Source organism: Strongylocentrotus purpuratus, unplaced genomic scaffold (genome assembly GCF_000002235.5).
Source record: "Strongylocentrotus purpuratus isolate Spur 01 unplaced genomic scaffold, Spur_5.0 spur5_scaffold_1, whole genome shotgun sequence".
NCBI classification, from domain to species: domain Eukaryota; kingdom Metazoa; phylum Echinodermata; class Echinoidea; order Camarodonta; family Strongylocentrotidae; genus Strongylocentrotus; species Strongylocentrotus purpuratus.
Window position 1 is genome coordinate 52,774,086 of NW_022145594.1, and position 17,940 is coordinate 52,792,025.

Consider the following 17,940-nt stretch of genomic DNA (forward strand, 5'->3'; position numbering starts at 1 on the left):
ATTCCCCCCTTGCCATTTTGGCTACTCAGAATGCAAGGCTCCCCCTTCCAATTTGTCCCGCCCTTAACATCTCATGCAATGATCTGCTATAACATTGTTTGGATAGACAGAGATCTACGCTCCAATATAAAGATGAAAAGAGATCATTTCATGACATGTCAAGGGCGACACAGAATGCAAGGGTCCCCCTTGCCATTTGGGCGACACAGAATGTAAGGGTCGACCCTTGCCATTTCGGCGACTCAGAATGCAAGGCTCCCCCTTGCCATTTGGGCGACTCAGAATGCAAGGGTCCCCCCTTGCCATTCTTGGCGATTCAGAATGCAAGGCTCCCCCTTGCCATTTGGGCGACTCAGAATGCAAGGCTCCCCCCTTACAATTTGTCCCGCCCTTAACATCTCATGGAATGATCTGCTTATACATTGTTTGGGTAGACAGAGATCTACACTCCAATATAAAAATGAAAAGAGATCATTTCATGACTATTTAAGGGCGACACAGAATGCAAGGGTCCCCCCTTGCCATTTGGGCGACACAAAATGCAAGGGTCCCGCTCCCCGTCATTTGGGCGACTCAGAAATCAAGGCTCCCCCCTCCCATTTGTCCCGCCCTTAACATCTCATGCAATGATCTGCTATTACATTGTTTGGATAGACAGAGATCTACACTCCAATATAAAGATGAAAAGAGATCATTTCATGACATGTCAAGGGCGACACACAATGCAAGGGTCCCCCCTTGCCATTTGGGCGACACAGAATGTAAGGTCCCCCCTCCTTGCCATTTGGGCGACTCAGAATGCAAGGCTCCCCCTTGCCATTTGGGCGACTCAGAATGCAAGGGTTCCCTCGTTGCCATTTGGGCGACTCAGAATGCAAGGCTCCCTCCTTGCAATTTGTCCCGCCCTTAACATCTCATGGAATGATCTGCTATTACATTGTTTGGATAGACAGAGATCTACACTCCAGTATAAAGATGAAAAGAGATCATTTCATGACATGTTAAGGGCGACACAGAATGCAAGGGTCCCCCCTTGCCATTTGGGCGACACAGAATGAAAGGGTCGACCCTTGCCATTTAGGCGACTCAGAATGCAAGGGTCCCCCCTTGCCATTTGGGCGGCTCAGAATGCAAGCCTCCCCCTTGCAATTTGTCCCGCCCGTAACATCTCATGGAATGATCTGCTAATAGATTGTTTTGATAGACAGTGATCTAACACTCCAATATAAAAATGAAAAAAGATCATTTCATGACATGTTAAGGGCGACGAAGAATACAAGGGTCCCCCCTTGCCATTTGGGCGACACAGAATGCAAGGGTACCCCCTTGCCATTTGGGCGACTCAGAATGCAAGGCTCCCCCCTTGCCATTTGGGTGACTCAGAATGCAAGGGTCCCCCACCCCCCCCCCCCCCTTGCTATTTGGGCGATTCAGAATGCAAGGCTCCCCCTTGCCATTTGGGCGACTCAGAATGCAAGGCTCCCCCCTTACAATTTGTCCCGCCCTTAACATCTCATGGAATGATCTGCTTATACATTGTTTGGGTAGACAGAGATCTACACTCCAATATAAAAATGAAAAGAGATCATTTCATGACTATTTAAGGGCGACACAGAATGCAAGGGTCCCCCCTTGCCATTTGGGCGACACAAAATGCAAGGGTCCCGCTCCCCGTCATTTGGGCGACTCAGAAATCAAGGCTCCCCCTTCCAATTTGTCCCGCCCTTAACATCTCATGCAATGATCTGCTATTACATTGTTTGGATAGACAGAGATCTACACTCCAATATAAAGATGAAAAGAGATCATTTCATGACATGTCAAGGGCGACACACAATGCAAGGGTCCCCCCCTTGCCATTTGGGCGACACAGAATGTAAGGTCCCCCCTCCTTGCCATTTGGGCGACTCAGAATGCAAGGCTCCCCCTTGCCATTTGGGCGACTCAGAATGCAAGGGTTCCCTCGTTGCCATTTGGGCGACTCAGAATGCAAGGCTCCCTCCTTGCAATTTGTCCCGCCCTTAACATCTCATGGAATGATCTGCTATTACATTGTTTGGATAGACAGAGATCTACACTCCAGTATAAAGATGAAAAGAGATCATTTCATGACATGTTAAGGGCGACACAGAATGCAAGGGTCCCCCCTTGCCATTTGGGCGACACAGAATGAAAGGGTCGACCCTTGCCATTTAGGCGACTCAGAATGCAAGGGTCCCCCCTTGCCATTTGGGCGGCTCAGAATGCAAGCCTCCCCCTTGCAATTTGTCCCGCCCGTAACATCTCATGGAATGATCTGCTAATAGATTGTTTTGATAGACAGTGATCTAACACTCCAATATAAAAATGAAAAAAGATCATTTCATGACATGTTAAGGGCGACGAAGAATACAAGGGTCCCCCCTTGCCATTTGGGCGACACAGAATGCAAGGGTACCCCCTTGCCATTTGGGCGACTCAGAATGCAAGGCTCCCCCCTTGCCATTTGGGTGACTCAGAATGCAAGGGTCCCCCACCCCCCCCCCCCTTGCTATTTGGGCGATTCAGAATGCAAGGCTCCCCCTTGCCATTTGGGCGACTCAGAATGCAAGGCTCCCCCCTTACAATTGTCCCGCCCTTAACATCTCATGGAATGATCTGCTTATACATTGTTTGGGTAGACAGAGATCTACACTCCAATATAAAAATGAAAAGAGATCATTTCATGACTATTTAAGGGCGACACAGAATGCAAGGGTCCCCCCTTGCCATTTGGGCGACACAAAATGCAAGGGTCCCGCTCCCCGTCATTTGGGCGACTCAGAAATCAAGGCTCCCCCTTCCAATTTGTCCCGCCCTTAACATCTCATGCAATGATCTGCTATTACATTGTTTGGATAGACAGAGATCTACACTCCAATATAAAGATGAAAAGAGATCATTTCATGACATGTCAAGGGCGACACACAATGCAAGGGTCCCCCCTTGCCATTTGGGCGACACAGAATGTAAGGTCCCCCCTCCTTGCCATTTGGGCGACTCAGAATGCAAGGCTCCCCCTTGCCATTTGGGCGACTCAGAATGCAAGGGTTCCCTCGTTGCCATTTGGGCGACTCAGAATGCAAGGCTCCCTCCTTGCAATTTGTCCCGCCCTTAACATCTCATGGAATGATCTGCTATTACATTGTTTGGATAGACAGAGATCTACACTCCAGTATAAAGATGAAAAGAGATCATTTCATGACATGTTAAGGGCGACACAGAATGCAAGGGTCCCCCCTTGCCATTTGGGCGACACAGAATGAAAGGGTCGACCCTTGCCATTTAGGCGACTCAGAATGCAAGGGTCCCCCCTTGCCATTTGGGCGGCTCAGAATGCAAGCCTCCCCCTTGCAATTTGTCCCGCCCGTAACATCTCATGGAATGATCTGCTAATAGATTGTTTTGATAGACAGTGATCTAACACTCCAATATAAAAATGAAAAAAGATCATTTCATGACATGTTAAGGGCGACGAAGAATACAAGGGTCCCCCCTTGCCATTTGGGCGACACAGAATGCAAGGGTACCCCCTTGCCATTTGGGCGACTCAGAATGCAAGGCTCCCCCCTTGCCATTTGGGTGACTCAGAATGCAAGGGTCCCCCACCCCCCCCCCTTGCTATTTGGGCGATTCAGATTGCAAGGCTCCCCCCTTGCAATTTGTCCCGCCCTTAATATCTCATGGAATGATCTGCTATTACATTGTTTGGATAGCCAGAGATCTACACTCCAATATAAAGATGAAAAGAGATCATTTAATGACATGTTAAGGGCGACACAGAATGCAAGGGTCCCCCCTTGCTATTTGGGCGACACAGAATGCAAGGGTCCCCCCCCCCCCTGTCATTTGGGCGACTCAGAATGCAAGGCTCCCCCTTGCCATTTGGGTGACTCAGAATGCAAGATTCCCCCCTTGCCATTTTGGCTACTCAGAATGCAAGGCTCCCCCTTCCAATTTGTCCCGCCCTTAACATCTCATGCAATGATCTGCTATAACATTGTTTGGATAGACAGAGATCTACGCTCCAATATAAAGATGAAAAGAGATCATTTCATGACATGTCAAGGGCGACACAGAATGCAAGGGTCCCCCTTGCCATTTGGGCGACACAGAATGTAAGGTTCCCCCCCCCCCCTTGCCATTTGGGCGACTCAGAATGCAAGGCTCCCCCTTGCCATTTGGGCGACTCAGAATGCAAGGGTTCCCTCCTTGCCATTTGGGCGACTCAGAATGCAAGGCTCCCCTTGCCATTTGGGCGACTCAGAATGCAAGGGTCTCCCTTGCCATTTGGGCGACTCAGAATGCAAGCCTCCCCCTTGCAATTTATCCTGCCCTTAACATCTCATGGAATGATCTGCTATTACATTGTTTGGATAGACAGAGATCTACAATCCAGTATAAAGATGAAAAGAGATCATTTCATGACATGTTAAGGGCGACACAGAATACAAGGGTCCCCCCTTGCCATTTGGGCGACACAGAATGTAAGGGTCGACCCTTGCCATTTGGGCGACTCAGAATGCAAGGCTCCCCCTTGCCATTTGGGCGACTCAGAATGCAAGGGTCCCCCCTTGCCATTTGGGCGACTCAGAATGCAAGCCTCCCCCTTGCAATTTGTCCCGCCCTTAACATCTTATGGAATGATCTGCTATTACATTGTTTGGATAGACAGAGATCTACACTCCAATATAAAAATGAAAAGAGATCATTTCATGACATGTTGAGGGCGACACAGAATGCAAGGGTCCCCCCTTGCCATTCTTGGCGATTCAGAATGCAAGGCTCCCCCTTGCCATTTGGGCGACTCAGAATGCAAGGCTCCCCCCTTACAATTTGTCCCGCCCTTAACATCTCATGGAATGATCTGCTTATACATTGTTTGGGTAGACAGAGATCTACACTCCAATATAAAAATGAAAAGAGATCATTTCATGACTATTTAAGGGCGACACAGAATGCAAGGGTCCCCCCTTGCCATTTGGGCGACACAAAATGCAAGGGTCCCGCTCCCCGTCATTTGGGCGACTCAGAAATCAAGGCTCCCCCTTCCAATTTGTCCCGCCCTTAACATCTCATGCAATGATCTGCTATTACATTGTTTGGATAGACAGAGATCTACACTCCAATATAAAGATGAAAAGAGATCATTTCATGACATGTCAAGGGCGACACACAATGCAAGGGTCCCCCCTTGCCATTTGGGCGACACAGAATGTAAGGTCCCCCCCTCCTTGCCATTTGGGCGACTCAGAATGCAAGGCTCCCCCTTGCCATTTGGGCGACTCAGAATGCAAGGGTTCCCTCGTTGCCATTTGGGCGACTCAGAATGCAAGGCTCCCTCCTTGCAATTTGTCCCGCCCTTAACATCTCATGGAATGATCTGCTATTACATTGTTTGGATAGACAGAGATCTACACTCCAGTATAAAGATGAAAAGAGATCATTTCATGACATGTTAAGGGCGACGCAGAATGCAAGGGTCCCCCCTTGCCATTTGGGCGACACAGAATGAAAGGGTCGACCCTTGCCATTTAGGCGACTCAGAATGCAAGGGTCCCCCCTTGCCATTTGGGCGGCTCAGAATGCAAGCCTCCCCCTTGCAATTTGTCCCGCCCTTAACATCTCATGGAATGATCTGCTAATAGATTGTTTTGATAGACAGTGATCTAACACTCCAAATAAAAATGAAAAAAGATCATTTCATGACATGTTAAGGGCGACGAAGAATACAAGGGTCCCCCCTTGCCATTTGGGCGACACAGAATGCAAGGGTACCCCCTTGCCATTTGGGCGACTCAGAATGCAAGGCTCCCCCCTTGCCATTTGGGTGACTCAGAATGCAAGGGTCTCCCTTGCCATTTGGGCGACTCAGAATGCAAGGCTCCCTCCTTGCAATTTGTCCCGCCCTTAACATCTCATGGAATGATCTGCTATTACATTGTTTGGATAGACAGAGATCTACACTCCAATATAAAGATGAAAAGAGATTATTTCATGACATGTTAAGGGCGACACAGAATGCAAGGTTCCCCCCTTGATATTTGGGCGACACAGAATGCAAGGGTCCCCCCTTGCTATTTGGGCGACACAGAATGCAAGGGTCCCCCCCCCCCCCTGTCATTTGGGCGGCTCAGAATGTAAGGCTCCCCCTTGCCATTTGGGCGACACAGAATGCAAGGTTCCCCCCTTGATATTTGGGCGACACAGAATGCATGGGGCCCCCTTGCCATTTGGGCGACTCAGAATGCAAGGCTCCCCCCTTGCCATTTGGGCGATTCAGAATGCAAGGCTCCCCCTTGCCATTTGGGCGACTCAGAATGCAAGGGTTCCCTCCTTGCCATTTGGGCGACTCAGAATGCAAGGCTCCCCCTTGCAATTTGTCCTGCCCTACATCTCATGGAATGATCTGCTATTACATTGTTTGGATAGACAGAGATCTTACACTCCAGTATTAAGATGAAAAGAGATCATTTCATGACATGTTAAGGGCGACACAGAATGCAAGGGTCCCCCCTTGCCATTTGGGCGACACAGAATGTAAGGGTCGACCCTTGCCATTTGGGCGACTCAGAATGCAAGGCTCCCCCTTGCCATTTGGGCGACTCAGAATGCAAGGGTCCCCCCTTGCCATTTGGGTGGCTCAGAATGCAAGCCTCCCCCTTGCAATTTGTCCCGCCCTTAACATCTCATGGAATGATCTGCTATTACATTGTTTGGATAGACAGAGATCTAGACTCCAATATAAAGATGAAAAGAGATCATTTCATGACATGTTAAGGGCGACACAGAATGCAAGGGTCCCCTCTTGATATTTGGGCGACACAGAATGCAAGGGTCCCCCCTTGCCATTTCGGCGACACAGAATGCAATGCTCCCCCTTGCCATTTGGGCGATTCAGAATGCAAGGGTCCCCCCTTGCTATTTGGGCGACTCAGAATGCAAGGCTCCCCCCTTGCAATTTGTCCCGCCCTTAACATCTCATGGAATGATCTGCTAATACATTGTATGGATAGACAGAGATCTACACTCCAATATAAAGATGAAAAGAGATCATTTCATGACATGTTGAGGGCGACACAGAATGCAAGGGTCCCCCCTTGCCATTCTTGGCGATTCAGAATGCAAGGCTCCCCCTTGCCATTTGGGCGACTCAGAATGCAAGGCTCCCCCCTTACAATTTGTCCCGCCCTTAACATCTCATGGAATGATCTGCTTATACATTGTTTGGGTAGACAGAGATCTACACTCCAATATAAAATGAAAAGAGATCATTTCATGACATGTTAAGGGCGACACAGAATGCAAGGGTCCCCCCTTGCCATTTGGGCGACACAAAATGCAAGGGTCCCGCTCCCCGTCATTTGGGCGACTCAGAAATCAAGGCTCCCCCTTCCAATTTGTCCCGCCCTTAACATCTCATGCAATGATCTGCTATTACATTGTTTGGATAGACAGAGATCTACACTCCAATATAAAGATGAAAAGAGATCATTTCATGACATGTCAAGGGCGACACACAATGCAAGGGTCCCCCCTTGCCATTTGGGCGACACAGAATGTAAGGTCCCCCCTCCTTGCCATTTGGGCGACTCAGAATGCAAGGCTCCCCCTTGCCATTTGGGCGACTCAGAATGCAAGGGTTCCCTCGTTGCCATTTGGGCGACTCAGAATGCAAGGCTCCCTCCTTGCAATTTGTCCCGCCCTTAACATCTCATGGAATGATCTGCTATTACATTGTTTGGATAGACAGAGATCTACACTCCAGTATAAAGATAAAAAGAGATCATTTCATGACATGTTAAGGGCGACACAGAATGCAAGGGTCCCCCCTTGCCATTTGGGCGACACAGAATGAAAGGGTCGACCCTTGCCATTTAGGCGACTCAGAATGCAAGGGTCCCCCCTTGCCATTTGGGCGGCTCAGAATGCAAGCCTCCCCCTTGCAATTTGTCCCGCCCTTAACATCTCATGGAATGATCTGCTAATAGATTGTTTTGATAGACAGTGATCTAACACTCCAATATAAAAATGAAAAAAGATCATTTCATGACATGTTAAGGGCGACGAAGAATGCAAGGGTCCCCCCTTGCCATTTGGGCGACACAGAATGCAAGGGTACCCCCTTGCCATTTGGGCGACTCAGAATGCAAGGCTCCCCCTTGCCATTTGGGTGACTCAGAATGCAAGGGTCTCCCTTGCCATTTGGGCGACTCAGAATGCAAGGCTCCCTCCTTGCAATTTGTCCCGCCCTTAACATCTCATGGAATGATCTGCTATTACATTGTTTGGATAGACAGAGATCTACACTCCAATATAAAGATGAAAAGAGATTATTTCATGACATGTTAAGGGCGACACAGAATGCAAGGTTCCCCCCTTGATAATTGGGCGACACAGAATGCATGGGGCCCCTTGCCATTTGGGCGACTCAGAATGCAAGGCTCCCCCCTTGCCATTTGGGCGATTCAGAATGCAAGGGTCCCCACCCCCCCCCCCCCATTGCTATTTGGGCGACTCAGATTGCAAGGCTCCCCCCTTGCAATTTGTCCCGCCCTTAACATCTCATGGAATGATCTGCTATTACATTGTTTGGATAGCCAGAGATCTACACTCTAATATAAAGATGAAAAGAGATCATTTCATGACATGTTAAGGGCGACACAGAATGCAAGGGTCCCCCCTTGCTATTTGGGCGACACAGAATGCAAGGGTCCCCCCCCCCCCCTGTCATTTGGGCGGCTCAGAATGTAAGGCTCCCCCTTGCCATTTGGGCGACACAGAATGCAAGGTTCCCCCCTTGATATTTGGGCGACACAGAATGCATGGGGCCCCCTTGCCATTTGGGCGACTCAGAATGCAAGGCTCCCCCCTTGCCATTTGGGCGATTCAGAATGCAAGGCTCCCCCTTGCCATTTGGGCGACTCAGAATGCAAGGGTTCCCTCCTTGCCATTTGGGCGACTCAGAATGCAAGGCTCCCCCTTGCAATTTGTCCTGCCCTACATCTCATGGAATGATCTGCTATTACATTGTTTGGATAGACAGAGATCTTACACTCCAGTATTAAGATGAAAAGAGATCATTTCATGACATGTTAAGGGCGACACAGAATGCAAGGGTCCCCCCTTGCCATTTGGGCGACACAGAATGTAAGGGTCGACCCTTGCCATTTGGGCGACTCAGAATGCAAGGCTCCCCCTTGCCATTTGGGCGACTCAGAATGCAAGGGTCCCCCCTTGCCATTTGGGTGGCTCAGAATGCAAGCCTCCCCTTGCAATTTGTCCCGCCCTTAACATCTCATGGAATGATCTGCTATTACATTGTTTGGATAGACAGAGATCTAGACTCCAATATAAAGATGAAAAGAGATCATTTCATGACATGTTAAGGGCGACACAGAATGCAAGGGTCCCCTCTTGATATTTGGGCGACACAGAATGCAAGGGTCCCCCCTTGCCATTTCGGCGACACAGAATGCAATGCTCCCCCTTGCCATTTGGGCGATTCAGAATGCAAGGGTCCCCCCTTGCTATTTGGGCGACTCAGAATGCAAGGCTCCCCCCTTGCAATTTGTCCCGCCCTTAACATCTCATGGAATGATCTGCTAATACATTGTATGGATAGACAGAGATCTACACTCCAATATAAAGATGAAAAGAGATCATTTCATGACATGTTGAGGGCGACACAGAATGCAAGGGTCCCCCCTTGCCATTCTTGGCGATTCAGAATGCAAGGCTCCCCCTTGCCATTTGGGCGACTCAGAATGCAAGGCTCCCCCCTTACAATTTGTCCCGCCCTTAACATCTCATGGAATGATCTGCTTATACATTGTTTGGGTAGACAGAGATCTACACTCCAATATAAAAATGAAAAGAGATCATTTCATGACATGTTAAGGGCGACACAGAATGCAAGGGTCCCCCCTTGCCATTTGGGCGACACAAAATGCAAGGGTCCCGCTCCCCGTCATTTGGGCGACTCAGAAATCAAGGCTCCCCCTTCCAATTTGTCCCGCCCTTAACATCTCATGCAATGATCTGCTATTACATTGTTTGGATAGACAGAGATCTACACTCCAATATAAAGATGAAAAGAGATCATTTCATGACATGTCAAGGGCGACACACAATGCAAGGGTCCCCCCTTGCCATTTGGGCGACACAGAATGTAAGGTCCCCCCTCCTTGCCATTTGGGCGACTCAGAATGCAAGGCTCCCACTTGCCATTTGGGCGACTAAGAATGCAAGGGTTCCCTCGTTGCCATTTGGGCGACTCAGAATGCAAGGCTCCCTCCTTGCAATTTGTCCCGCCCTTAACATCTCATGGAATGATCTGCTATTACATTGTTTGGATAGACAGAGATCTACACTCCAGTATAAAGATAAAAAGAGATCATTTCATGACATGTTAAGGGCGACACAGAATGCAAGGGTCCCCCCTTGCCATTTGGGCGACACAGAATGAAAGGGTCGACCCTTGCCATTTAGGCGACTCAGAATGCAAGGGTCCCCCCTTGCCATTTGGGCGGCTCAGAATGCAAGCCTCCCCCTTGCAATTTGTCCCGCCCTTAACATCTCATGGAATGATCTGCTAATAGATTGTTTTGATAGACAGTGATCTAACACTCCAATATAAAAATGAAAAAAGATCATTTCATGACATGTTAAGGGCGACGAAGAATGCAAGGATCCCCCCTTGCCATTTGGGCGACACAGAATGCAAGGGTACCCCCTTGCCATTTGGGCGACTCAGAATGCAAGGCTCCCCCCTTGCCATTTGGGTGACTCAGAATGCAAGGGTCTCCCTTGCCATTTGGGCGACTCAGAATGCAAGGCTCCCTCCTTGCAATTTGTCCCGCCCTTAACATCTCATGGAATGATCTGCTATTACATTGTTTGGATAGACAGAGATCTACACTCCAATATAAAGATGAAAAGAGATTATTTCATGACATGTTAAGGGCGACACAGAATGCAAGGTTCCCCCCTTGATATTTGGGTGACACAGAATGCATGGGGCCCCCTTGCCATTTGGGCGACTCAGAATGCAAGGCTCCCCCCTTGCCATTTGGGCGATTCAGAATGCAAGGGTCCCCCACCCCCCCCCCCCCCCCCCATTGCTATTTGGGCGACTCAGATTGCAAGGCTCCCCCCTTGCAATTTGTCCCGCCCTTAACATCTCATGGAATGATCTGCTATTACATTGTTTGGATAGCCAGAGATCTACACTCTAATATAAAGATGAAAAGAGATCATTTCATGACATGTTAAGGGCGACACAGAATGCAAGGGTCCCCCTTGCCATTTGGGCGACACAGAATGTAAGGTTCCCCCCCCCCCCTTGCCATTTGGGCGACTCAGAATGCAAGGCTCCCCCTTGCCATTTGGGCGACTCAGAATGCAAGGGTTCCCTCCTTGCCATTTGGGCGACTCAGAATGCAAGGCTCCCCCTTGCAATTTGTCCTGCCCTACATCTCATGGAATGATCTGCTATTACATTGTTTGGATAGACAGAGATCTTACACTCCAGTATTAAGATGAAAAGAGATCATTTCATGACATGTTAAGGGCGACACAGAATGCAAGGGTCCCCCCTTGCCATTTGGGCGACACAAAATGCAAGGGTCCCGCTCCCCGTCATTTGGGCGACTCAGAAATCAAGGCTCCCCCTTCCAATTTGTCCCGCCCTTAACATCTCATGGAATGATCTGCTATTACATTGTTTGGATAGACAGAGATCTTACACTCCAGTATTAAGATGAAAAGAGATCATTTCATGACATGTTAAGGGCGACACAGAATGCAAGGGTCCCCCCTTGCCATTTGGGCGACACAGAATGTAAGGGTCGACCCTTGCCATTTGGGCGACTCAGAATGCAAGGCTCCCCCTTGCCATTTGGGCGACTCAGAATGCAAGGGTCCCCCCTTGCCATTTGGGTGGCTCAGAATGCAAGCCTCCCCCTTGCAATTTGTCCCGCCCTTAACATCTCATGGAATGATCTGCTATTACATTGTTTGGATAGACAGAGATCTAGACTCCAATATAAAGATGAAAAGAGATCATTTCATGACATGTTAAGGGCGACACAGAATGCAAGGTTCCCCTCTTGATATTTGGGCGACACAGAATGCAAGGGTCCCCCCTTGCCATTTGGGCGACTCAGAATGCAAGGCTCCCCCTTGCCATTTGGGCGATTCAGAATGCAAGGGTCCCCCCTTGCTATTTGGGCGACTCAGAATGCAAGGCTCCCCCCTTACAATTTGTCCCGCCTTAACATCTCATGGAATGATCTGCTAATACATTGTTTGGATAGACAGAGATCTAGACTCCAATATAAAGATGAAAAGAGATCATTTCATGACATGTTAAGGGCGGATCAGAATGCAAGGGTCCCCCCTTGCCATTTGGGCGATTCAGACAGAATGCAAGGGTCCCCCCCTTGCTATTTGGGCGACTCAGAATGCAAGGCTCCCCCCTTGCAATTTGTCCCTCCCTTAACATCTCATGGAATGATCTGCTATTACATTGTTTGGATAGACAGAGATCTACACTCCAATATAAAGATGAAAAGAGATCATTTCATGACATGTTAAGGGCGACACAGAATGCAAGGGTCCCCCCTTGCCATTTGGGGGCCTTATGAAATAAGTATCAAATTCGATCCATTACATATATTACATATTACAGCCGGTATATATAGTCTTGCCAAGGGGCTATTATTACCCCCGCCCCCCCCCCCTCAATCCATTGTTTTTTAGGGTATACATATGCTTGTTCCCTCTTTTTAAAAGCACCCCCTATCTGAGGACTGCCAACATTTCTGGACACCCTTTCGCGGGCTTTTCGAGGGCTTTTCCTGCCTTGGAGGCCCCCCTAAATCCGGAACACTGCTCAATGAACCCCCCTATCTCAGGACATGCAGACCACCCCCCTCACCCTTATCTCATCTAGCTGTCATTGCTGGTTGGCTCACACACCCAGGGAATACTCCCAAAGAACTCAGCCTGCATTACGTACAGATATTTAGCACATGAAATAAATACAACATTTCTGTGGTCGTGTTGTCATTCATACCTTGAAAGAATAAACAATGTCTGCAAATTAGTTCTATGCTCACTTATATGCATAGTATATCACCACCGAATAAATTAGTGCCTGATATTGAGACTTAGTAATAAAACTTCCATTAATCTTAACTGACATCACCTGTGCCTGCATGATGTGTCCTTTTATATATACTAAATATACCTGAATGCCTGATAATTATAATTAAATGACTCATGTAATCAACCTCTGTAACTAAGTACTTTATTCTCGTAAAGATACTCTTTAGAATTAACGAATCAATTAATTACTGCTATTTAATTTTAGGTGTCATCGATTATTGTCACTAAACTAAAGTACCGATTTTGAGTGAAATCAGTTGAGTTTTGTACAGTGGTGTTTAAAATGTTGAGAATGTATAGAATAGATTCAATACACAGGACACAGCCAGGATCAGTGGCGGATCCATGACATGATTGTGAATATTTATATTTCAATCATTATTTATATCGTCATGTATTTTGACTAAGTAGGTTATTGTATCTTTCCTAAATGTCATGCAATTGCAAGGACCACCCTCGACCTCTTTGATGAACTTGTCGTGGTTGGCGAAAGAGAACTACATTCTATAAGGGCGAGCGTTTAGGCACCGACCTAAGAACCCATAGGGGTCGCCTTATGGACGGGGTCCATTCGCTATTCATAAGGACAGCTATTCGTAAGGACCGCTATTCATAATGACCGCTATTCATAAGGACCGCTATTCATAACGTGGAACTTCCCTTACGTGCAGGTCCGCTATTCATAATGGTAAAAGAGGGTCACTATTCATAAAGAAATAAGGTTCGTTAATCATAAGGACCGCTATTCATAACGTGAGATGAGGGTCGCTATTTATAATATGAAATGAGGTTCATTACTCATAAGGGTCGCTATTCATAATATGAAATCAGGGTCACTATTCATAATACAAGAAGAGGGTCGCTATTCATAATACGAAATGAGGGTCGATATTCATAATAGGAGAAGAGGATCGCTATTCATAATACGAAATGAGGGTCGATATTCATAATAGGAGAAGAGGATCGCTATTCATAATACCACGAGAGGGTCGCTATTCATAATAGGAGAGGAGGGTCGCTATTCATAATACGAAATAGAGGGTCGCTATTCATAATAGGAATAGAGGGTTGCTATTCATAATACGAAATGAGGGTCGCTTTTCATAATATAGAGTAAGGGTCGCTATTCATAATGGGAATAGAGGGTCGCTATTCATAATATGAAATCAGGGTCACTATTCATAATATGAAATCAGGGTCGCTATTCATAATACAAGAAGAGGGTCGCTATTCATAATACGAAATGAGGTTCGCTCATCATAATAGGAGTAGAGAGTCGCTATTCATAATACGAAATGAGGGTCGATATTCATAATAGGAGAAGAGGATCGCTATTCATAATACCACGAGAGGGTCGCTATTCATAATAGGTGAGGAGGGTCGCTATTCATAATACGAAATAGAGGGTCGCTATTCATAATAGGAATAGAGGGTCGCTATTCATAATACGAAATGAGGGTCGCTTTTCATAATACGAAATGAGGGTCGCTTTTCATAATATAGAGTAAGGGTCGCTATTCATAATAGGAATAGAGGGTCGCTATTCATAATACGAAATGAGGGTCGCTTTGCATAATATAGAGTAAGGGGCGCTATTCACAGTGCGGAATGAGGTTCCCTGTTCATAATATGGGATAAGGGTTGCTATTCATAAAAAAATGAAAATGAAATAAGCAATAAACAAAATAAAGAAAGCGAAATAATGGATAGGGGACACCCCACGGCTGTGGCGTAGGCGGGAGGGGGCACATGGCCCCGAATATTTGTAGAAAACATTTATTAAAAACTTATTGATACCGGCGCTATATAAATATCCATATTATTATTATTTCTGAACAAACAAAGAAAAAGCCATATAGTTTACGAGGATCGAGCAAGAATACCGACACAGCGGACCCGACACAGCAACAAAATTATCTATGCGTATCTTTCTTGCTTCCTCGAGGTGGCGACGCCACCAAACATACCCCCTCTCTATTTGTTTCAAAAGATGCGCAAGATTTGGAAGAAATAGTCAACAAACATCGGTGGGGGGGGGGGGGGTCATCCTAACACGTCCCCGAAGGAGGGGCATAATGCCCCGGGCTGACTAGGGTTAATTAATTTATTCTACTTAGAACACGACATTTTATGACAAACTTGGTCGCTGATTAACTACAGAGCTTGTTTTACAAAACTGTGTTCATAGCCGGGATTATGATAGTCGGCGGCATTGTTGGTAACACTTATTAATTGTTGGATTTAACTATTTATCGATTCCATTGTTTAAGCCAATATGTATGGAGACATAGGCGCCGGAATTGTGGGAAGGGGGGGGGTAAAATGCATTTCCACCGTCCCTAAAAATCCCCCCCCCCCCCCCTCCGCCGAAAAGAAAATCAGCAGTAAAGGATTAGTAAAAATGGTTTTTAACCAAAAACATGACAATTTTTTTATAATAAAACCTGAATTGAATTTTCTAAACATTCCGCAAGCCTCTATATTAATCAATGGAGAATTTTATGATAGCGATACGCGCGGAAATATCGAGGAAATAATGTGAGAGGATGGGAAAGCGTGTTTTTTCTTCTTCTTCTTCAAGGGTTGAGAAGACATGAGCCCCCTGAACACTGGCTTGCTGATGGGGGGGGGGGGGGGGGTTGAGGGGAGGTGGCAGTTGCCCCCCCCCCCCTCCGAATAATCTTTCAATCGTGGTTTATTTCTCATTCGATGCCAGTGATTTACAAATGTTGCTGAAATTACATGATTTTTCGGAATTTTTTCTCAAGTATTTTGGTAAATTATACTTTTTTATGCGTTCAATTGAAAATTACGAATTCCCAAATTTATAGTCAGGCAAAAAATATGCTTATTTATAAAGATACTGTAGATCAATTTGTAGAAAGTTTCGGTAACACCGCCACATTTTACGACTGCCTTTTTAACCGATCCTGGCATAGGTTTGATTTTCTCAAATGGGTCTTCTCTCAAAATGTAGACGATCATTTACGCATTAAAAAAATAATACAAAGCGTGTTTTCATCTTCTCCTAAGGAGGCATTGTGTAGAAGCAGGGGCGGCGATTTCTTTTCATGACCGGGGGGGGGGGAGGGGGACGAAATGCGAGGAACGAGTGAGGAGTGACGTAATGAGAAAAAACGTTTTTGGGGGGAGAAAAAAAATCCGCATCATCACCGCTCTTACATGTTACATAAAGGCCCCGCGGAACGTTTTTCAAGGTGGGAGTGGGGGGGGGGGGCTAAAGTGTTTGCGATCAGATAGAGCAAAGCAAGTGGGGCGTAAATTGGCGTGGGGTCCAGGGGCGGAGCCCCATGAAGCTCAGAGTTTTTAGGCATTTAATAAGGGTCAGATGAGCATATTTTGATACCTTATTTGTGACACTTGCATGCAGGTCACTAATCGGAGTGGGGTCCAGGGGGCGAAGCCCCCAGACGCTCAGCGGTTTTAGGCATTAAATTGCGTTCAGATGAGCATCCAGGGGCCGCCTTAGGGCCCTTGGTGGGGTCTAAGGGCGGAGCCTCCGGAAGCTCAGGGTTTTAGGCTTTTGAATATGGTCAGATGAGCATCCAGTGGCCCGCCGAGGGCCCTGGTGGGGTCCAGGGGGCGAAGCCCTCGGAAGCTCAGGTGTTTTTGGCATTTAATTGTGGTCAGCTGAGCAACCAGGGGCCCGCCTTAGGGCCCTTGGTGGGGTATAGGGGCAGCAACATTTGTAAATTAGTCACTGGTATCGAATTAGAAATAAACCACGTTTGAGTTTTATCGGGAGGGGGGGGGGGGACTGCCCCAAGCCCGAGTGAGTGAGCATAATTAATGAGAGGGGTGAAGGTGACGAAAGTGATTACCCCCTCATAGGTTTTGAAGTTTTGTTGTATTACAGAATTATATTCCTTAGCAAAACTTTAGTATGAAAACAAACAATGTACTGTTTTCACACTTCACTTTTCTACAATATTTACTTGTACATTTTGAAGGATATTATGCGAGGGAGCAGAGCTCCCGAGCCAGAAGATTTTCGCATCTTTATTTGTCTAAACGCTGCACACTTGGGCCCTCCAAAGCCTAATAGTGTATTACAGTCTTTAGTCAGTATTTGCTGTACATTATTTTTTTGCACTCTTTCAAATTTCCCCTACAAAAATCGAGGGAGGGGGGGGGGGGGGGGGGACGTGTCCCCCGTCCCCCCCCGGATCGCCGCCCCTGTGTAGAAGTATATGACAGTGGCGGATCCAGGGGGGGGGGGGGCCGGGGGGCCCGGCCCCCCCCCCTTGAGAAAAAAATCATGTAAAATCACGTGATTTTTACCTTTTTTGTGCTCACTACCCCCCCCCCCCCCCTCTTCGAGTTAAGACGATAATTTAAGAGCTTCATCTCTTCAGCTCTAAATTTGTTTCCTGTACATCACTTACAATCACAAGTACATCTCACGTGAATCATTTCTACATTTCAATTCGGAGCTCTTTCACCCCCGGCCCCCTCCCCACTCCGTGATCGGAGGGATAACATGCGTGTTGCCAAAATGTCCGGTAAAAGGGGGACTTTTCACGCACCAAGGTCCGGCTCGTAGTACACAAAAGCCCGTTTTACACACCGGACTTAGGGGGTGTTTTCAAAAGGAGGGAACATACATATGCGTACCCTAAATAACACTGGGTGGGGGGGGGGGCGGGCGGGCTTTCACCTCACCTGGGTAATATCTTCATACATATTAAACATAATTTCTCTGCTATTTACCCAGGGAACACTCCAAAATCT